Raw genomic sequence first — 23,163 nt, forward strand, 5'->3', positions numbered from 1 at the left:
TAATTTGGCTGAATATCAGAGAGAAAAGAGACTTCTTTTTTAGTTTTCCTTTATATTCTGGGCCTAGTCCTTGATCCAAATTTGCGCTTGTAGAATTACAATATTTTGTGACCCATCTATTCCTAGGTGCCTAGCAATGGACAGAGAGTTGCGGTTTTCTTTGGGAGAGTTTGGGAAGCTGCACTGTTCCGAGCATCCCTTTGGACCTGCTAAAGGTCCAGAATCAGGTGGGATGCCAGCCTGCGTGGTCGATACTGATATGTACATAGAAAGAGGGAAGGAGCTGTTGCTGTCAGGACCCCTGCTGCTTCCCTTTTCATTTTACCAATCTCCAGAGGATAATCCGAAAGTCCAGGGGTCAGCAGGCAGGAGTTGAGATAAGCTGCAATGTCAACAGCCTTCCAGGGAGAATCAGAAAGCAAATACAGGGGCATCAGAAGGTCATAAACAAGAAGACTTGACATTAATAAGGAAAGGTGAAGGAAGACATTCGGCTCAGTGCTTCAGCGTTGCCATTTGGACCGCCATTCTAGGAAACAGGATTAGGGGATGGATGCATTCAGGTTGTCCTGCATCTCCTCGGGCGGATGTGGTTCTCGTCAGCTTCTGGCCGGGTCTGAGTCCGAGCCCCTTAAATCCAGCTTGGTGAGACTAAATACACATGCTCAGCTTAGCTCCTGCTGGGAGGGAGATTCCTGAAACAGGGGTCCTCCACCATTTTTCTTTAACTTTTGAGACAGTTGTTGTCTGGAGTTAGAGAACCAAGGTCAGATCTCACCCTTGGTTACTTGCTACCTATGTGATCTTGGGCAATTCACATCTCAGACCTGTTTCCTCATCTGTAAATGAGAAGATTGCATTAAGTGATGTTCGCAGTCCCTTTCCATTTGAAATCTATGACCCTGTGATCCATCGGGAATATTTTTTCACTTGGAGCAAAAGCAAAACAAAACTTGAGGGAAGGCAGCTGTGGTATAAAATAGGTGCCATTATTCTGCCACCAGCAGAAGGGTTGATCTAGCCAAGTCAAAGCCTGCTGCTCATGGAAGTTAGGGGACAGATTTTGAGGCAAGTTTCCTCATTTTTATGACATTAAGACATGAAAGACAGTCAACACACATTTAACATGTATAGGACTGCTTGCCATCTGGGGAGGGGGTGGAGGGAGGGAGGGGAAAAATTGAAACAGAAGTGAGTGCAAGGGACAATGTTGTAAAAAAATTACCCTCGCATGGGGTCTGTCAATAAAAAGTTACAATTATTAAAAAAAAAAAAAAAAGACAGTTAACAATAGTCGACAGAACAAGGAAGAAATATGCCCCTTTGGATGTCAGTACCCAGTGTCAAAGCCCTAGTTATGACTCCAAGTGCTTGGATGTTCATTAAAGCAGTGTCCATGGGCCTCCAGGATATTTGACTTACCCCAGAACATTGCTGAAAGAACCCCACACATTTTAGCAGTGGAAAAGAGTTCTGGCCAAACAAAACTTCACAGTCACCCTTAACTGCCCATGGCACGGTTCCTGATGCAGCCAGGAAGAAGGGAGTTGGTGTAATCCTTCCAAACGACTTCTCTACATATATTGTCTTTTAAATTGATGTCCTCTGAGTTTGAACAAATACCATTAGTAATGCCCCTCTTAGTAAATATATGTTTTAATGGAATGGATTTTTTTAAAATGACCTTATCTTAGGCAGAGTGTACTTCCATAAGCACATATTGATTTTGCTTTTAAAAATTCCTTAAATGTTTTTGCTTGTCTTTGTGACCTCTCATTTGTTCTGTACCCAACCCAGTGCCACTTGCAAACAGATTACCTGGAAATTCATACTAAGACACTTAATGGGCTTGTCAACCATGCTTTCCTAACTTGCACCTAGGCAAAGTTATTCATTTTTGTAAAAAGAATGCTTCCCACTAGGTTTTATTTGTGTTTAGCAAGTTGAAACAAAAATACCAATTTTTGGAAGACCCGATGCCCATTAAAAAAAATAAAAACAACCCCCAAATGGCAGATAAACTCCAGATCATCTCCATGTTAATGGCTTGGTGGGGGGAGAAGAGTGATGATGGAATAGGTAGGAACAGGATCTATGTCTGCTTTATTCATTTGTATGGAAAATGTAAGCTTTATGCTTTCCACAAACTATTTTGTTTTTCTGATTTCAATATAAGCTCCTTGAGGGCAGGAACTTTTTTGGTTTTTGTATTTCTACCTGAGTGCTTGGCACATTGTGAATATCTAATCAATAAATGACCATTGATTAGGATCCAACCTTGGGTCAGGAGGATATAAATTTAAATTTGGCTTCAGACACTTACTAGCTGTGTGACCCTGTTTACCTCAGTTTCTTCATCTGTCAAATGAGCTGGAGAAGGAAATGGCAACTATTCCAGTATCTTTGCCAAATTGGGTCACAAAGTTGGACACGACTGAAAAGATTTGACAACAATCATTAAATGTTTATTAAGTAGCATGAGGGATATGAAAAAGAGTGAGTTCTTTTTTCATTCATTCAGACTTGAATTCAAATTTCACCTTTATCATTTGTTTCCAGTTTGATTGGGAAGAAGTTGCTTCACTTCTTGGGACCAGTTTCCTCAAAGCAATGGGGTCAGACTAGGTGATCTGCAAGATCTTTCCTACTCCAATGATAGGGATTCTATAATTAAGGCTTCCTTTCCAAAAAGCCAAAACCATTTCACCTGTCATTACCCATGGGATGGGGGGAGGTACAGTGGATATTGTGCTAGATTTGGGATGGGAGTACTTGGGATCAAATCCTGACTCTGCCACTTAGTACTAATGTGATATGGGTCAAGTCGCAAATCAGAAACTGTCAAAAAAAAAAATCATCTCATCTGCCAGAAACAGACCAATCATCTCTCTCTAGAATTCCATCTCTCCGTCTTCCCTGGGAATGTGTAGTTGGGATGTCATAACCCTCCCTCTACACACACACAAAGCAGCAAATACAGTGAAGACCAAAATTGAGATTATTCTTAGACAAAGGAGACATCCTGTCTCTCTTTTCTTTAGAAAGAAGGACCTTGGCAGTTGTCCCAAGGTATATATCTTCTCTTTAACCAGTCCCTCCTCCTAGTACAAAGGCTTCAAGGTTGTCTGTTAGAGAGGAAAGAATAAGGAGGGGAAGGACAGGAGTTACAGTTTTTCCACAGCGGGCATTGCTGGACCCCATTGGATTCCTGTCCATGTCTGTTTGTCTAGCCTAATTTATCCAGGTAACTCATTGGATCCCATTACAAAAATGAATAATCTATTCTATGAACAGAATTAGTTTAACTTGTGATTTTGGCTTCACACAGACACAGATTAAGCCGATATCCTGTCTCTTGAAGTAAACCATAGGATTTTAGAACTGGACTCTCCATTTAGTTTAATTCATGATGAAAAAGAATCTCTCCCAATAGCATACCCACCTCTCCCATGACTCCTCTGGGAAAACTCTTAATTATTAGATTTTTCCCTGACATTAAGTTAATATTTCCTCTTCTACTGATCAGTCAACAAGTGTCTGTTATGTGTTGGGCACTGTTCTAAGTGCTGGAATTCATTTAGAGAGCTTCCATCCATTAGGGAGAAATAACCATTATGCAACTTAATATAACTTCCATCCATGAAAGTTCCACCCAACTTTCCCAATTTTTTTATCTGGAGCCAAAGAGACCTACTATAATCCTTTTCCCATTTTATACCCTTGGGGCCGACTCTTAGAATCTTCTCTTTTCTAATGTGATCATTCCCAATTCCTTCAGGCTTCAGAGGTTGCAGAAAGTAGCAGAAAAACAAGCATGTCGATCCGGTTGCCGGGTGAATTTGGTCTATGTAGATTAATATTCTAGCTAACAGAAACCCCAGAGTCCTTTCTCCTGAACAAAACATGCTAGTATTTTGGACCCTGAATTATCCAGCTTATTGTCTTAGAAAGTACTTGTGATGTCATCAGAATAGGGATCTCCAGGTATCAGCTTTCCACCAATATAGGTCACGCAGGGTAATGCATTTGTGACTTAGTGGCTAAGGTTAAGTCTTTGGGATTTGCCTAAGGCCTGGAGAGTTGAAGACACTACAACTACCGAGTGGGATTGGAATGGGGGCCTTCACCATGATGTCTCTCAACTCTCCATATTACCTCCATTTCTTTTCTCTTAAGCTCTGAGAAGACCTAAATATTATTTTCAGATTTAATATAGTAAGAGTCTTTGCTAGTCGTCTCATGTTTGGAGCCTTCAAGAGACCTGAGAGACCATCTAGTCCATATCTTTATTTTATTGATCAGGAAACCGACTAAATGACAGGAGCTTAACTGATTTATCTAGTAGGAAGTGGAAGGATGTGAATTCATAATCTGCTGCCCTATGCTGAGTTGAGTATTCTTTCCATTGCACTCTACTGCCAATATTGGAATCCCTTCTAAATCTTCTTTGTATAGAATAATGTTAGAAAAAATTTGAGATCTTTTTTTTTTTTTTGAATTTTTCCAGCTAGGTTTTATTTTTATTATGACTTTTATATAAGTATTGGTATTTCCTTTTTCTGTTTACAGACTCCTTCAATTTGATGGCTGATCAATCATTGTGAATTCCTATTTCAGAAACTGAATAGAGAGGGACATTTGTCCTTTCAAAGAACTGGCCTCATTACCAGTTTTGAATTTGGAAGAAATTGTTATTTTTTTGCCTTGCTTGGGACTTTAAGACATAAAACATTCATTTCAAATATCTAAATAAATGACCTTGGGGATATTACGCTTCCTAGCAAGGCTCTGGGCTCTAAGAAAGCTGCTACTGTTGTTGCTTTCCTTGTGTTAGTTTGGTTTTTTTTGGTGACATTAAAGTTTTCTTTACTGATATTACTATCAGACCATTACTATGATCTGGTCACCATAACCACCCCCACCCCCACTCCCCACCTACTTAACTTCTATTCATTCATCAGATTCCTTGAGAAACTATCCGCTGTACTTGAGCAATTAGATTAGAGGAGGTTGATGAAATTCAAGCAGGAAATAGCAGTTTCTTTTCTGAGTTTGGAGTTTCCATTTCAAGCTTGAGTAAGTAGAGCCCAGAGGTCCTTATCTGATGGAGGCCTTGGTCCTATGAGCTACAGATCTTAAAAGACCTTTAGTACACATTTTCTGGTGTGTGACATCCAGTTTTCTGACCCATATGAGCATCTAGCTTTCCTCCATGTTGGCAGAAAAAAATTAATAATTCAAGAGGAACCCAGCTCAAAAATAGTTATCTAGACATACAGCAAAAATGTAGTAAAATACTTTTACAAATAGAAACATTAATCTAAATTGGTGACCAACTTATCAGCTCAGCACTAACACCCCTAAGGAAAAAAAGGAAAATGAAATGCTGTCATGGAAAGTGGGGGGAATGAAACCGAGATGCCCAAGAAGTAAGCTGATTTATGTACAAACCTACCTGGCATCTCAAAGAGATGCATCAGAAATGTTCATTGAGTCTCTTTCAGGAAAGCCATTTCTCTTGGCAAAATATGGAAATGCATTTAAACTTTATCCGCTCAAAGAGAGAATTGGAAGGCAGCTTAGAGGTCATGTAATCCAGTTTCCTCATTTTACAGGTGAAGAAACTGAGGTGAAAAGAGATTTAAGTAACTTGTCCAAAGTTAACCAGGTATTAATAAAGCTGGGATTTGAAGCCAGGTCATAGACCTTTCCAGTAGACCATGTTTTCTCTGCCTTGTGATTAGGTGATCTTCAGCTATCTCTCAATACTCAGTATTTTTCAGTAATCCTCAGCCCCATAGACCACTTATCCTGTGCTAAAGCCCTTATTTGTCACACTTTTTCCTTTTTCACTTTAGTGAATTTTGGTTTGTTGTTGTGGTTGGGTAATTTTTTCAGTCATGTCCAACTTAAGTGAACCCCATTTGGGGTTTACAGATGAGGAAACCGAGGTAAACAGGGTGAAATGATTTTCCTAGGATCACACAACTAGGAAGTATCTGGTATCATATTTGAACAGAGGAAGATGAGTGTTCTTTACCCCAGACTTAATGTTCTTTTCACTGGGACTCCACCTAGCTTCCCTATGAAATTCGGTTTAAGTATATGTTAATAAGATGGAAACAATAGGCGATCCATTGGCATCCAAGATGGGCTTAATGGAGTCCATCAGTATATTAAATTGGAGAGATCACTGGATTTGAATTCTGAGGGAAAGCAGTTCAAATCCTAGCCCTAATTTTGTCTATCTGTGCAGCATTAGGCACTAGTGGTCCCAGTTTACCAGTCTGATAAATTAGGGCTCTTTCTAACTTAAATCTAAAATTTAAGTATTGTGGAATGAACTGATTTTTTTGCTTAAGAAAATCATTCTTGAGTGAAGTAGAGCTCAAAAACAATTCGATGATCTTTTGATGAATCCTTATGACAATTTAATTCATCTTTTATTAAATGACTACTATGTGCCAGATGCCATGTTGGGCGTTAGGCAAATAGTAAAAATAGTCCTATAGTTTATGTTTCCTTGGATCACCCATAAAGAAAACCAGAAGAGTAAGGGGTAGTATGTTATGGATGACTTTGAAGTCAGAGTACCCATGTACCAATGGAGAAAGATCTGAGTTCAAATCCAGTCTCAGACATTTATTGCCCCTGTAAATATCATTTAACCTTTGTCTGCCTTAGTTTCTTCAACTGCAAAATGGGGATCATAGTAGTGCCTACTGCCCAGGGTTGTTGGGAGCAGCAGATGAGATATTCTATGCCCTTAGCACAGTGTCTGGCACATAAATGCTCATTATTATTATAAGGCTACCATTATGTATCTAAAGCCCAGCTCCAAAACTGACTACCTGTGTAATCTTGGCCAAGACATGTGGTCTCCCTAAGTCTCCTCCTCTGTAAAATGATGTGTTTGTCAGGATGTCCTCTGACATAGTTATGGATGTAGGCTTCTGTGTGGGATCTTGGGCAAATTGCTTCATCGCTAGGGGCCTCAGTTTCCCTATCTGTAAATGAGTACATTGGGTTAGGTGGCCTGGGAGGTCCCTTCTAGCTCTAGCTGACCATAGAAGGCATCCCAAAAGTCTTAGTGCACCTAAGAAAGATGCTACAGTTATTGTTGCTTAACCTACACTAAGATTTTTGGGACACTTTCTCATGAAGTCGCTGATTTGTTCAGTTGATTACAACACGTTACAAGTGGTACTAATCCAGCTGTCAAGTAGTTGAGTATGTTGAATAATGTGCTCCATGGTTACAGATTATAGGTTTGATCTTGGCCAGCTGCCTTGGGAAAGCATGCTACTATTCACCCAAAGGGATCTGGATAAGAAAATGTATATAGATCCGTCCCAATCCAAGACAGTTCCTGGGGGAAAAAATGTTCAATTATTCCCTGGGAAGGCCTACTAGGTACATTGCGCTGGTTGTGATGTTTGCCTTTACTCTGGAAAGATTAATAGTATTTAATGGTCTTGAAATTGGGAAGACATTCTGTTGCCAGTCCTGTGGTCAGCCTCAGGTATTGCCTCAGAATTGAGATGCTTGTATGAAATGGTTAACCACTGAAAATCTTATTTCTCAACATCCTCTGCTACACTTCAGCTTTTTGGGAAAGTCCACTGTTGTAACCACTGCCCTTTCGCTAGAGATCATAAACATCAGTGTTTGAAACGCTGTAACATTGACATTCGTTGCCTTATGAACTTAGTAGACCCATAAATGATACCTTGTGCTATTCTAATGTGGCTCCCCAGAGCACTGAGATGAGAAATGTTCCCCGGTTCCCAGTGGCCAGTGGAGCTTCCATACTGTCTACCAGAGCATCTGCTAGCTGAGGTCCTTCAGAGCTCTCGAGTTCTACCTCTGGTTACTGTGTATGTGTATGTATGCATATGTGTGTGATGATGGCTATATGAGGTCCTTTCAAGTCTCTCCAGTTTCTGGTGTCCCTTCTTAGATAGATATATACAGATATTTTAGATAGATATAACATATATCATACGTAGATACATATATGTATATATGTGCATATGTACTTCTATTTGCATGTATATGTTATGCTATCTTATTAATAATAATAATAGCATAATATAATACATTAAAGTTAGTGAAGTTAGTAAAAATGCTTTAAAAGTATTTTCTCATTTTATCTTCATAACAATATTCCTTGAGGAGAGGGATTGTTTGAATTTGTACTTAACATGGTGTTTAGTATATGGTATATATTAATTAAATACTTGTTGATTTTTTGATGGTATAGTAAGAGAAATATTTTTGGTGTCTCCATCTTTCCTTATTTGTTTTTTACCTCAGAAGGCATCTTGTCATCAAGAGTGATTGTTTCCAGGCTTTCCAAAGCACACATTTATAACAGTGTTTTTCAAAATACACACACACACACACACACACACACACACACACACACGTGTGTGTGTATGAATGAATATAATTTTTGCCACACACCTGGCTCATAGCATGTAACTTGAGCAGCTAAGTGGTGCAATGAATAGAGCACCAGATCTGAAATCAGGAAAACTTTGAGTTCAAATCCAGCCTCAGACACTTATTAGCTGTGGGGTCTTGGGCAAGTCACTTAATCCTGCTTGCTTCAGTTTCCTTATCTGTAAAAAATGAGCTAGAGAAGGAAATGGCAGACCATTACAGTATTTTTGTCAAAAAAAACCCAAAACCCTCAAATGGGGTGACAAACAATTGGACACAACTGAAAATGAATGAACACCAACAAATATGCAATACAAAATATTTGTGTGAAAAATATATGCATGTAGTATCCATGTGTATATGTATGCATATATACTCTATATTATATCTATACAAATATTTTATATAATTATGTATATGTGTTATGTATCTGTGTATAATATTTCCATTACCCAGAGTATGGCAGGTTGTCAATGAGTCAGAATTTACCTCTCTGTGGGGAGGATCTAGATGAATGAGATAATATATTCGAATTTGAGTAGTTCCATTACCTTATGAATTTTGTAGAAAGAAGGAAGTGCATTATGTGGAGGGAGAAGCTTAGGAACTTAATCAGTATTTATCAGATTGTTTCTGTAGGAACATGTACTCCAAGGTCCAGTGATTGGCTTCCAGAGAAACTTTTAGAACATAAATGATTCATTAAGTTAGGGACTTCCTGGAATATTAACTTCCAGTTAGGTGATGGTGTTGCAGTGAGTTGCAACAAAGATTAGCTACATCCTGGTCTACACAAGAAAAAAATATCTACTCCTAGGATGAAGTTGATGACTTCTTGATAGGAGGAGAAGATCATTTCACGGCTTGGTGAGAGTTGACCACCATCCTCATTCACTGGTATTTTCTTTTTCAGCATTGGGCTTAGTATGGAATAGTTTCTCCTAGAATATTCATGACTATTAAGGGACCTTGTCTTTCTGTGTCCTGGCCAAATGGGGAAAGAATTAGTATCAGCTATCTGTATGGTAGGAAGTGATCCAGGCCTGGGACGTAATCAGTCTAATTTGTGCTTTAAGAAAAGCTAAGTGAGTTTGAGCCCCCAAACATTATCTTCATGCTATTCTAACTTAATTGATAGCTGGTGTCGAAGACAAGACATAATCACTCTGTCCAGATTTAATCACATGGCTATTTTTAAAAAAATGTGTCGGACAGCATGTGGTAAGGCAGAAGGAAGCAAAAATCTCTTGAGAGTTTATCTTTTTCCCTTCAGTTCTTAGTTCTAAGTTCTGTATCATATATCCTATCGCCATTTTGTGGTCAGTGATGGGTCACCTACTTCTTTGGTTTCTACAATCAAGTCTTAAGCCTTCAAGAAAAAAATAGAAGCATTGAACTCTTATATTTGTTTTGATATGCTGTTAACATGAAACTTTGGGGGCTATATAGATAATTAACAATAACAACAGTGTTGTTCAATCATTTCAGGCGTGTCTTCATGGCCCCATTTGGATTTTTCTTGGCAGAAATATTGGAGTGGCTTGCTACTTGGCAGAAATACTGGAACGGTTTGCCATTTCTTTCTCTAACTCATTTTATAGATGAGGAAACTGAGGCACTTAAGGTTAAATGACTCAGATCACCTAGCTTGTTAAGTGACTGAGGCTGGATATGAACTCGTGATGAGATGAATCTTTCTGATTCCAAGCCCAATGCTTTACCCCCATTGCACTATTTAGTTGCCAACTCACATCTACAGAGCATTTCAAATATTACAAAGTGCTTTTCTCTCAACAATTCTGAGAATGGAGCCATGATATTAAGTCATACACCATCAATAACAAAAGACCAAGGGTACATACAGTGGGAAGGAACAGGAAATTCATTAGAGATTTCTTTATCTTTGGTCAAAGCTTATTGTTTTCTATTCTGTACTGAACAGGTTATATAATAGGTACTTAACAAATGCTTATGGAACCTAACTGCAATGAATTGAACTTCCTAGAAATCTATTATTACCAATTTATTATTGAACTGGATTGGACTTGGGAGTTCATTGGTATAAAGACAGGACCTGAACTTTCACTGATTTAGTAATAGGAACACGGACAGGATCTAGGATTTCAATGATCTAGGAACAAATATATGGACTGCACTTGGGAGTTCATTGGTATAAAGACAGGACCTGAAATTTCACTGATTTAGTAATGGGAACATGGACAGGATCTAGGATTTCAATGATCTAGGAACAGATATATGGACTGGACTTGGGAGTTCATTAGTATGGGGATAGGACCTGGGATTTCATTGATCTAGTAACAGGGATATGGACTGGACTTGGGATTTCACTGGTATAGGGGATAGGTAGAATGGAGGTGATACAGGATATTGTGTGATGAAATATGCAAATGAGGCTTCAGAAAAAAAGGGGTTGGTGAATGCTGGTGATAATCTCTTCATAATCTCTTGGTGAATAAAAATAATAAGCTTCTATAGAATAAGGATTAGTAGGTTAAAAAATGGGGATAATGTTGATGATGTAGGGTCTAGATCTGTAATTTTGTTGTTTCCAGGAAATTCTTGGGTAAGGAAATGCTCTATCAAGGAAATTGATACTTTCTCTGAAATTTAGAGACCTAGAAAGTTGTCAAGACTCTAGAATACTGAGAGTGTAAGTGATTTACCTCATGTCACAGTCAGTATGTTTCCGAGGTGATATTTGAATCCACGTCTTTTTGACTTTCTGAGTTAAATATGATTGAATCCAATCCCTTTATTTTGTAGATATGGAAATTGAAAGACAGAAGTTAAGGAACTTGCCCATCCTTCTACTAGTAAGATCGCCTGGTGACCAGTCACAGCTAAGATCAGAAATACTCATTATTAGATTGGCAAGAGGACAGCTAGAGTGTACAACTGAGAGAATACTGGGTAGGGAGTCAGGAAGACTCCTTTTCTTGAATTCCAGTTTGGTCTCAAATCTGACTCTGGATTGCCTCAGTTTCCTCATGTGGAAAATGAGTTGACAGAAAAGGCAAACCAGTATCTCTGCCAAGAAAAACCCCAAATGGGGTTGTGAAGAGTCAACAAAACAACAACAAAAATATATTTTCTGGCCATAGTAACTTTCCAGACCATTTTGAATTTGTAGTGGGATTCTACTTGATTCTCATAGAGGAAATACTCAAACCAACATAATCATAGGTCCCCGAACCACGGACGTGTAGGTACTCATAATGAAGGAGCAGCCTTTCTTGAGCTCAGAAGTGATTATCCTCCATAATTCAAGTATAAACAAAAAATTCTGATTCATGCATTTCTTCATGATTTTCCAGGCGGCATTTTCTGCCTCCTGTTTTCAGCCATAATGTGCCCATCCAAGTGTCTGCGTCTGTGTCTGGGTATACACTGTAGCGTACCTTTCTAACATCGATATTGGAAGTTAGGCTAGCCCTTCTGGGAATGGCCATCTTTATTATAGCATTTATGTTGTTATCTTTCAGGGGATACAATTGGACCTGAGCTAAGCTTGAAAACTGTGATAACAAGCCTTTAATAAGGGACTATCAAGAACTCCTGTGACCTAGTCCAGTATTCTCTTTTTCTAATATAAACATTTCCTTAGAATCATATAATTTTGGAGTTAGAAAGGGGGCTTGAAATGTTCTGCTCCAATTTTTTCATTTTATAAATGAGGTAGCTGAAAGCCACAAAAGGGAAATAACCTGACCAGTGTCAACTCATTAGGTAGAATTGAAATGAGAACACAGATTTCCTAGTTCCTAGTGTCTTCTAAATTTGTCCAGAAAAATTCAGTTTATGTGTGTGGGTTTGTGTGTGTGTACATAGACATATACACACACATAGACAGGACTGGATCTGTTATTGATATGAAATGGATAACTATATCTAGTATGTGAATATATATTATTAATATTATCATTTATTATTATTATATCATTACATTACATTATAATATATAATAATAATATTAATATATTAACATAATCATTAATATATAATGTTATTAATATAATATAATAATAAATTAATATTAATATATGAATATAATAATAATATTAATAATAAAAATAAAATTTTTTATTTTATGGAGAACTCACACATGGCAAGAGCTCACAAGATGGCCAGAAAAAAGCAATACAAGGACACTTTCAAGATCTGTCTTAAGACCTTTAGAATTGATTTTATGACATGAGAGACACTGGCATAGGACTGCCCAGTATGGCGTGCCCTCTTCAAAGAAGGGGCTGTGCTCTATGAACAAAGCAGAATTGAAGTAGCTTAGAAGAAACACAAGATGCACAAAGTTAGAAAATCTATCCCAAATGTTCCAACCTGTGGCAGAGCATTCAGAGCTCATATTGGTTTGATCAGCCACAGTTGGACACATTGTAATTCAATATAGGACACACTGTAACTCAACTCTAACACAGTGATACCATTTTGATCCTTTTCAAAGGACAACAACCAACCAACCATATGTATACATATATGTATATATCTGTGCATATATACATAGATCAGAAAGAAGGGAAGAAACATTTATAGAGCACCTACTATGTGCCAGATCCTGTGCTTTTCAAATATTTCCTTAGTTCCTGAGAAGTAGGCATTATTATTAATACCCATTTTACAGTTGAGGAAACTTAGGCAGACGGAAGGCTTTTTTTAAAGTTTCTTGCTCAGGGTCACATAGCTAGTAAGTATCTATGATCTGATTTGAATTCAGATCTTCCCAGTCAGATCCAGTGCTCTATCCACTGAGCCACCTAGCTCAATACATTTGTATATTATGGGCAATTTGCAACTTAATATTGACCTAATATAAATACAAAGCACTCCTACAGAGCAATAGAATCATTTGGACTCTGAAAGACTTCAGAAGCCATCTGGTCCAACCTTTTCATTTGACAAAGGGGTAAACAGAGATCCCAAGATCACAGACATAGTAAATGATAGAACCTGGATTCAAATTCAAGTTCACTAGTTCTAAATCCAAATCTCTTTCTACCATGCCATGTGGTGTCCAAGGAGGTAAAAAGATGGTAGGATCATCTTACATTAGAAGAAATTGAGCCAACAGAATTCTGATTAAGTGACTTGCTGAGTAATAGAATTTCTTTTGAACCAGAGACATTAGAGAACTATGTGATTTAATTTGTAGTATTCCTAAATCTACAATACCCCTAAAGCAAGCCATATCAGAGTTTTTAGTCACAAGTACATATATGGATGTGGAGTGGGGAGGGGAGTAGAGGGGACAGAGAGGGAGAGAGAGAGAGAGAATATACACACCACTATATTGAGGTAGTGAGTAGGAGGTACAGGATTCAAACCTAAACCTTTGACTTCAAATCTAGCATTCTCTTCACTGTATTTTGTAGAATTTGCTTATAATTGGCCACATGAACCTGTTTTAGCATTTAAAAAAACAATGAGTTTTAATTAAAGGTCACCTTTGAGTTAAATAGTGGGTTCTAAAAAACAATTAAATTAACTGCTTTAATATTCTTATTGATTTCACAATGAGCTTTTAACCAATAAATAAAAGTATCCTCTAATTTGAGCTTAAAAAAATGATGCTACTCATTTCTGAGCTAAGTACTTTTTGAGGCAAAGCAATATAGTGGAAAGAATATTGAACTTGGAATCAATTTGCCACTAGCTGGGTGACCCTGGGCAAATTACATGATCTCCCTGAGCTATGATAGCCTTGTTGACAAAATAGGAATCTTCTTGTTTTGAGTGTTTTTTGCTTTTTTGTTTTTTTTTTTTTTTGCTTTCTGCCTCACTTGGATCATAGTTTTGAAAAATCTTTGCAAACCCTAAAGTACCCTACCAGTGCTGGTTGGTGTTAATAATAATTATAAGTGCCACTTAAGTCCTGCTCCAAAGTCACACTGACATGCTGTGGAAGTGAGCCTGAGTTCTTATAGAAAAACATAATTAATTTTTTTTTCAGTGAACAAAAACCTATTTCCTTTTCTTCCTCCCTCCCCTCCTTTGGGGGAAAGGGGGAGATGGAGCAAAGCAAATCCTTGGAACAAATATTCCTAGTCAGGCACTACAGATTCCTGCATTGGCCTTGAACCAAAATGTAGATTCTATTCCCTAAGACCATCACCTATGTAGAACTGAAAAAGTTGGGAGTACAATCTCCTTTGAATTTTATACCTGTTATCTGAGGGGTAACAGAGCTAAGTTCAGATCTGTACCATCAGTTTAGCTATGGTAGTTCTTGAAAACTGCCTATTGAGGTATAGAGGTCGCAATCTGTGTTGATGGAGGGTTTACTGACATGTATAATTATAGATCCATAAAGTATTGAAGCAATAATAATTAACTTCGAGTTTCTTAAACCTTCCGTCAAACTTGACTGCATTTGAGCAGGTATTTTCATGACATTTGGGAATAGGCCAGTATGACCTTCCAGATCCATTGACCTTTTCTCAGTCCTCTTATGTCTTGACCTCTCTGCAGCCTTTGACACTGTCGATCACCTTTTTGCCTTCCTTTACTCCCTCTCTCTAGGCTTTCATGACACTAGTCTCTCTTACTTCTCCTACGCACACAGGAAAATCAAATTTAGTTGGAGGTTGCTCTGTGTCAATGTGTGTAGAGTGATGAGGGCCATTTATGGTCTAATGGATGGAGTATTTATGGAAATTCTTAGTGAGATGTTCTCCGTTCCAGGGTTGAAGCGACTGTTTACCAGGTGATTTCGGGCAAGTCCAATTCTTAGAGATTCACTTTTCTCATCTGTTTAAAAAAAAAAAAAAGGATAATGATACTTATTTGAAAGGCAGCTAGATGGAAGGAAAATTGACCTCAGAGTCAAGAAGGATCTCTGGCTCATGCTAGCTGCTTGGCATTTGCCAAGCTCTGTCTTATTGAGCTAGTTACTGCCCCTCTGTCACTGAACTGTCTTGGAATACTAGATAAGGGTGTTAGACTAGAGTCGGGTGCCTACCTTAGCTAGGCAAGTGCTGAGATGCTGAACAGAATATAGATTGCAGAAATTTTTATGGCTGAACATCTGCCAGAGGTTGTGTATGAGAATCCAGGGTCCCTTTCATATACCAGGATCTGAGGATGGGTGGGGAGAGCTGAGGGAAGGCAAAGTGAGGATGGGACTAGGTGGAATCGCCCTTAGTTTCCTTTTCCCCAGATCTACATTTAGTTTTCATTTTAATGTTTTATATTCTTGAGCTAAGAACCTTGGATATATATACTGGCCACCTTGAGCTTGAGCTGACAATTATGACAGAACTCTTAAAAAATTTTTTTTTCTGGTTATACATGTAAATTAAAAATTTTAAATATACATTTCTTTATGAATCATGTTGGCAGAGAAAAATCAGAACAAAAGGGAAAAACCACAAGAGGAAAAAAAAAAAACAGAAGAAAAAGGGAAAAAAGTGAACACAGCATACATGTGTTGATTACTACAGCTGACAAAGCTCTGTAAGCTATATAGTACAGTGGACTACAAGTCAGAAGACTTGAGTGGGAATTCTGACTTATTCACTGTATAACCTCTTAGGTAAATCAGTTTGCCATTTTGAACTTCTGTTTCCCCATCAGCAAAATGGGAATAATTGTTACAAGGTAGTTATGAAGATTAACTATGACAGTATATGTACTTTGTAAACCTTAATGCATGATAGGATTGCAGTTCAACTGATATTTAATAATCCATTATTGAAGACAAGGTATTGGTGATCCAAGGTAAAAAACGATAAACTCAGCCTTAAGCTGCTTTTGTAGTAGCAGGAAAAATATGAAATCTCTACCAATAAGGGTCATCCTTTGGATATGGTATGATCTTGGGCAAGTCCCTGCATCTAAGGAAAATTTCCTTAGGGGTACCAAGGAGACTTGAAATAATAGATATTAGATAGAACCCTTCCTCTACACTTGGAGTCAAAAAAACAAATTCATATCCTGCATCAGAGACAATAGTTTTAAAACACTACACACAATGAATGGTATATAGTAAGTGTTTAATAAATGCTCATTTTCTCCCCCCTCTTCCCTTGCCAATTGATCATATGAAATAAAATGTTGTATGTACGTACACTCACATACACACACATACATACACTCTAATGAAAATCACAAGTTGGGACCAGCAACACAATTCTAAGGTAAAATATTATTAAGACCAAAAAAAAAAAACAAAACCCCAAGATGAAGAGCTCTAGGAAAATTTGAGGAGGGCGCGGCAAACTATTAAGTTATTAATAGCTAATTTTACTTGCTAAAATGTGGGTGCAATAAAATACTCAAGAAATTTGAATAAGTGTGGGTAGCACGCTGTCATGATGAGTTTCTCATCTGCAGTTTTTGAGAAGTAATAAGATACTGTTAATGGTAGACCATCTGGTTAGACAGTCTTGGTGCCATGGTGAGCTGTAATAGAATTTCTCCTCCAGCATCTATAGTAGCCAAACATTTTGGGTGGGGTTTTTAAGGAAAAATGTTAGCTTTAAGGTGAATATTAAGGATGAAGATTTCAGAACTGGAGAGAATAATTTTGGAGCAAGTCATCATTTGTCAGGGGACCTGGGTGGAGTGATCATGTTATAGTTCCTTCTTTTTGCAAAGTTGGGGTAGTTGAGGTTATTTTTTTCAAAGAGGAGTTAAAAAACCTCAAATATTAATACAAAATCAGAAACTTTTAGTGTTGGCTATCTGTAATGCAGTCCAAGAAGGTGACTTAATGTTCTCAGCCTCTTTCTAGTCCTAGACTACTAAAATATATTTCCCTGGCTTTGGTAAAAGTCATTCTTTTTGTAGGGAAGCAGGAAGGAATTAGGTGGTGTTGCTTCTAGCTCTTAGCAAAACAAGCTCAAAAGGGCCTATGTCATCTACTTAGAAAACTTTGTAGAATCTGGAAGACTTATCTTCATGCGTTCAAGTCTGGCCTTAAACATTTGTTAGCTTTGTGAGTTCATGTTGTTTGCCTCAGTTTCCTCATCTGTAAAATGAGTTGGAGAAGGAAATGGCAAACCCCTCTAGTGATCTTTGCCATGAAAACCCCAAATAAGATCACAAAGAATTAGATCTAACTGAAATGACTGAACAACAACAAAAAAAATTGGTGATTAATTAACAAGCATTTATCAAACACTTAAGCAAAGAAAGGCAAAAGCTGCTCCTGCCCTCAAGCAGCTTATATTATAATTTTAGGAGGATTACATGTAAATAACTAGATCCATACAACATGTATAGAGAGGAGATTCATGTACTGTGTATATATGATCCTGGGCAAGTCATTTGTCCACTCTGAATCTCAGTTTTTTCTTCTCAGCAACGGGGCTAGCCATATTGATAGTACCTACCTTCCAGGATTTTTGTGAAACTCATAGGATTTAGAGAGTGATGGTACTTTGACCAATAGAATGAAAACTTGAAGAATGTCATTCTCTTTTTCTTTGTATTATTTGTATTCCCAACATTCCCTGGCATGTAGTCAAACCTTAAGAAGCACTTCATCTCTCTTGATCTATCTCAGGGTCCTCTAAGATTAATTTCCCACAAGAGATTGGACTAAATGACCTCGAAGGTTTTTTCCAACTATAGATCTTTGACTTTCATTTTACAGATGAATGAACTGAGTCCCAGGGGAGTTATGTGATTTGCTCATGGTTTTAGAAATAACAAGTTACAAGTAGTAAATAGCAAAGCTAAAATTCAAACGTAGATCTTCTAATTCCAAACACAACGCCTTTTCCAATGTAGCATGAAATAAGCTAATCAATGGGCAATTGACAAGCATTTATTTTTTTAAGTTCAATTTTATTTTATTTTCAGTTTCAAATTCTTGGCCCTTTCACATCTCCTTTCTCCCACTGAGAATGCAAGAAAAACAAAACCCTTTACAAACTCCTGACTTAGCTATGTTTCCCAACATCTCACTTCCAATATGCCCTCTGAGTTCATTGTTACTTTTTTATCTGAAGATGGTCATCACAGTTCATGATTTCTCTAGAATTGTAGTTGGCCATCATATTGGTCAGAATTCTTAGTTGTTTGTATTTGCAATATTGCTGTTATTGTATAAAGTGTTCTGGTTCTGCTCACTTCACTTTGTATCAGTTCATGCAAGTCTTCTCAGAATTCTCTGAAACTATCTCCATCATTTCTTTTTTTTTTTTTAAATAATAGCTTTTAATTTTCAAAATACATGCAAAGATAGTTTTCAACATTCACCCCCGCAAAACCTTTTGTTCTAAGTTTTTCTCCCTTTTTTCCTCCACCCTTTTCCCTACACATTAAGCCATCCAGTAAATGTTAAACATGTACAATTCTTCTATACACATTTCCATATTTATTATGCTGCACAACAACAATCAGATGAAAAAGGTAAAAATAATGAGAAAGAAAAAAAAATCAAGTAAGCAAATAACAACAAAAAAGTAGAGATACTGCACAGTTCAATCATTTCTTAAGCACTTGCTGTATGTGTTAATTACCAAGACTTGAAGCCAAAAAAAAAAAAAAAGATGTGCCTTACTCCCCTCAGTAGACTATTGAAGGATTCCAGGTGTGGAAGAAAGAATATGATTGAATAGATCACATTTATTCTCATACCTTAAGTTTTTCTGAAGTGCTTTATCTAGCACCCTTTTACATGTAAAAGTATTCTAGAGGTCCCTGGGTCATCCCATCAAGGTTCGAGTCTTTCAGAAAGGGATCAGAACACACATCCAGGTTCCTGGGAGATGCCCCATTACTATATAATTGTCACCTACTGTTATTATTCTATGAAATACAAATGAGGACTTAGTCCTGACCCTCCAGCAGCTTACAAACTCACTGAGGAGACAAAACGAGAAAAACTGATATAAGAAATAAAAGTCGCACATCTACAATAGGATGGCCTTTTGGGGTTCCTTCCAACCCCTAGATCCCACCAAAGAGCAGAGCCTCAGTAGTTCATTGAATGGAAAGAAATTGGCAGGGTCCTCTTTTCTTTCCATAATTAGCAAATTGTGATATTTTTAAAAATGGGTCACATATATATATATAGTGCTTAAAAGAGATTAGCTCATTTGATCCCCAAAGCAACTCTGTGACTTAGAAAACTATTCTTATCCTTATTTTATACATGAGGAAATAGAGGCTGAGAGAAGTTACAGGATTTGTCCAGCTAGTTAAGTGCTTGAGGTAAGACTTGAATCTAGCACTTCAGACGCAAGGTCCAGTAAATCACATGACTTTTCTACATGTCACATTGTTTAGTCTAAGAGAACCAAAAGATTCATGATGGAAAATGCCATCCACATTCAGAGAAAGAACTATAGAGTCTGACTGTAGATTGAAGCATACTATTGTCACTTTTTTTTTTCTCGTGGTTTTCCCCTTTTGATCTGATTCTTCTTTCACAACATGACTAATGTGGAAATGTTTAATATGATTGTAGGTGTATAACCTATATCAGATTGCTTGCCTTCTTGGAGAAGAAGGAGGGCAGGGAGGAAGAAAAAAATTTAGAACTCAATCTTATAAAAGTGAACATTGAAAACTATCTTTACAAATAATTGGAAAAAATAAAATACTTTTTAAATGTGTGTTGGGGGTGAAGGAGAAATCTCACTGTCATATTGTTTGCACGAAAGAGTTTATAACTTGTTATTTGGTAATAATTGAGTTTTGGCTATCCAGAACCCAGTTAGGACACCTGACAATGATTCTCAGGCTAGTTTTCTAACCACTAAAAAAACCTTGCTACCTCTCAGCCTAAAAGATAGTTTATGCTTGTGATTTCAGTGGTCTTCCATTTTAGATTCCCAGGATCCAATTTGGATACCTGACACAATGCTTATACTTAGATATAGCTGAACTGTTCCTAAAATCTAGTACTCTAATGGAGAAAATGCTCCTTCTCTTCATTGCAGAAATAGGAGTAATAGAATATTACATATACAATAGTGTATGTATGTGTATATATGTATATTGTATGTATATGTATACATATGTATGTATATTATGTGTATGTATTATATATAATATATAATCAATGTGAATGTTATTTTTGGTGAATTGCTTTTTTACTCTGCTGTTAGGAGGGGTGACTTTCTGAGTAGGGGAGAGGAGAATGCATAAAACCAAGATAATATATATTTTTAAATTGACCTTTCTATTGTAAAAGTTTTCTTTCAAGGGTAAACAGAGGGCCTCCTAGAAAACCACAAAGTCTATGTGAAAGGCTCAGATAGCAGTTTAAAGGACACATACACAGTTGCTTACTTCAGGCACAGGAAAAGGAAGCTGCATTAGTACCATCTCCCCTTCTATCCTGAAGTCCTTGTTCCTTTGCTGCAGGGACTCCCTGACATTGAGAAGGAGTTTAATTTGAACTTAACATCCGTGACGGACTAGTGAGCCATCGGGGGTCAGGTAGATTTATGGCCTTGGAGAAGTGCTGATGAATGACTCTGAGCTGGGCTGTTGAGGAAGGGACCGACCAAAGCCTTGGAAGGGCCTAACACATGGGTGCCACAAAGCTGTAGGTAACCCCAAAAAGCTTAGTGTAGACTGAAACTTGCCTACTTCCTGTTCTTTTACCATGTTCAAACTAGCTCCTTCCTCCAGCTATAACAAAGATTTCAAAATGCTTAAAAAAAAAAAAAAACCAAACCTGTGTAAAGTAACACGTCTGATTTAATGTATGTCATTTTTAAACCTTAAGTAATCCCCAGTGCTGAATATTATTATTATGAGACTGCTTCTCAAAGGCTTGATTTTTTTTTTTTTAAACCACTGCCAGGTCTACTTATTCTCTTTATTTTTTCCTTAAAACACAACTCTAGAAGCTATAACTAGGAGGGTCCATGTAATAACTAATCTGAGCTTCAGAGGACTGTGAAAAAAACTCCCTTCCTTTTCTCAGTAGAAAGGTGTGAACTACAGGTGTGGAGTGAGGGATACACAGCCAGGTGATGTAAGGGTTGTGAAATGCTTTATGTAGGGACAGTTAGGAGTTTCCCATGTCACCCCTCATGTTCCTCAGTCCAGCTTTATAACATAATGGAGCAAATTAGGGGTTTTACTGACCGTTCTTGTCCCAACAATTCTGTGTGATAGACGGCACCATTTTGCAGACAGGGAAACATGTTACAAGTAATTAAACTAATAAAGTTGATAAACATAGGAAGCAGGATTTGAACCCATCAAATTCAGCATTAATCTAATATCATGTATAGATGCTAATGCCCATAGTCTCCCATCTCTTCTAAGATGATTTTTCATTTCTTTGGGACCAAACTGAGGTTTTCTAAGATGCTACAAGAGCACTACAATCTATGAAAACTCCTATGTAATTATCGTGACCCATCCTGGCCAGGAAGAAGAGAGAGGAGAATATATCTCCCTCTGTTCTAGCTCTGCATATACTTGAGACATTTCTAATCCTGCCTTAGATCCTTCCTATCTAAGTAAGTCTCAGTTTGCTCATTTGTAAAAGAGGTATAGCACTAAGTTGTGCAATTCAAGTGAGATAATATCTATAATGTATTTTGCAAATTTTAAAGTGCTATTTAAATGTCTTCACCACATCATACTGTGTCAGTTTATTCTGCATAACTGTACGTGGGCATACATTTATTTAGCACCTATTGTATATGGAACATATGAGAAGAGAGCATTTAGGACCAAGCTGCTGAGTCCACGCTGGATATGGAAATACCAAGACAAATGAAAACTCTCTTTTCCCTCAAGGAGTTTAAATTCTAATTCTTTGTTATAAGGAAGTGTTTTTGTAGGGGGAGGAAATGAAGGAGGATTGCAGTAGGAAATATAGTAATCAGAAGTGACATTAATGTTAAAAACACATACACAACAAAAATTTCAGTGAAACATGAAAAAAACAAAAGCTTTAATTTTAAAAAGAAGCTTAGATTATAATAATCATATTGGCCCCAAGAAGAGATACATGAAGGTACCTCTCCTCCTGTCTGCAGAATTGTGGATGTAGAACACTCCATAAAATGGTAGATTTTTGCTGTTTTGGTTTTGTTTAATTCTATTTCCCTTCATCTAGGAGATGGAGGTAAAGGGAAGAGATACTATGGGAACTAGCCTAAATATAGTTTAAAAAAACAAGTATCATTTAATCAGTTTTTTAAAAAAAGATTTATGGATCTGCTCCATTCTCTCTTGATCATTGTGTTGTTTTTGTTCAGATGGATGTCATGCTGGTTCAGGGCTATTAGAAAACCATGTGGGCCTCAGGCTCTGTCCTTCTTGTTAGGTTAGGCCGTCCATCTGGTAAAGCAGGGGCTCTCGAATTAGCATGCCCCAGAGTGACCCAATCAGCCAGGCAAGCTGGTGATCTCTCAGCCCCGCTGTGCATCATCTGTTGGTCAAAGTTGTTGGCACTGACCCTGGTTTCAAGACTTACTAAGGGGACAAGGGATGGAGAGTCCAAGGAATTGGGAGCACAGCCCTGGCCTGTGTTCTACTTACTCTTCTTGAAACAATTCAATATTTGTCTCTGCAGACTTGATATAACAAGTGGTTAGGGAACACCTTATCGAGACTTTGGCCAGACTGCGCCCTTGAAATATTTTTATTTAATTCTTTGCTGTAGCCTCTAAAATATTTTGTCATATTTTTTTAAACACAAAAATAAAAAGCATAAACACAGGTCAACTGAATTTGGAAATAGATTTTGGAAGCTTAGAAATTTCA

The 23,163-nt window shown here is 37.5% G+C and overlaps 1 protein-coding gene across 1 annotated transcript in view; it reads left to right on the forward strand.

The window, feature by feature from the left end:
• The window catches only part of PLXNC1 (plexin C1), a 233,316-nt gene that overhangs the window by 54,914 nt on the left and 155,239 nt on the right, over positions 1–23,163 (forward strand).

The sequence above is a fragment of the Antechinus flavipes genome, chromosome 5 (assembly GCF_016432865.1).
Source record: "Antechinus flavipes isolate AdamAnt ecotype Samford, QLD, Australia chromosome 5, AdamAnt_v2, whole genome shotgun sequence".
NCBI classification, from domain to species: domain Eukaryota; kingdom Metazoa; phylum Chordata; class Mammalia; order Dasyuromorphia; family Dasyuridae; genus Antechinus; species Antechinus flavipes.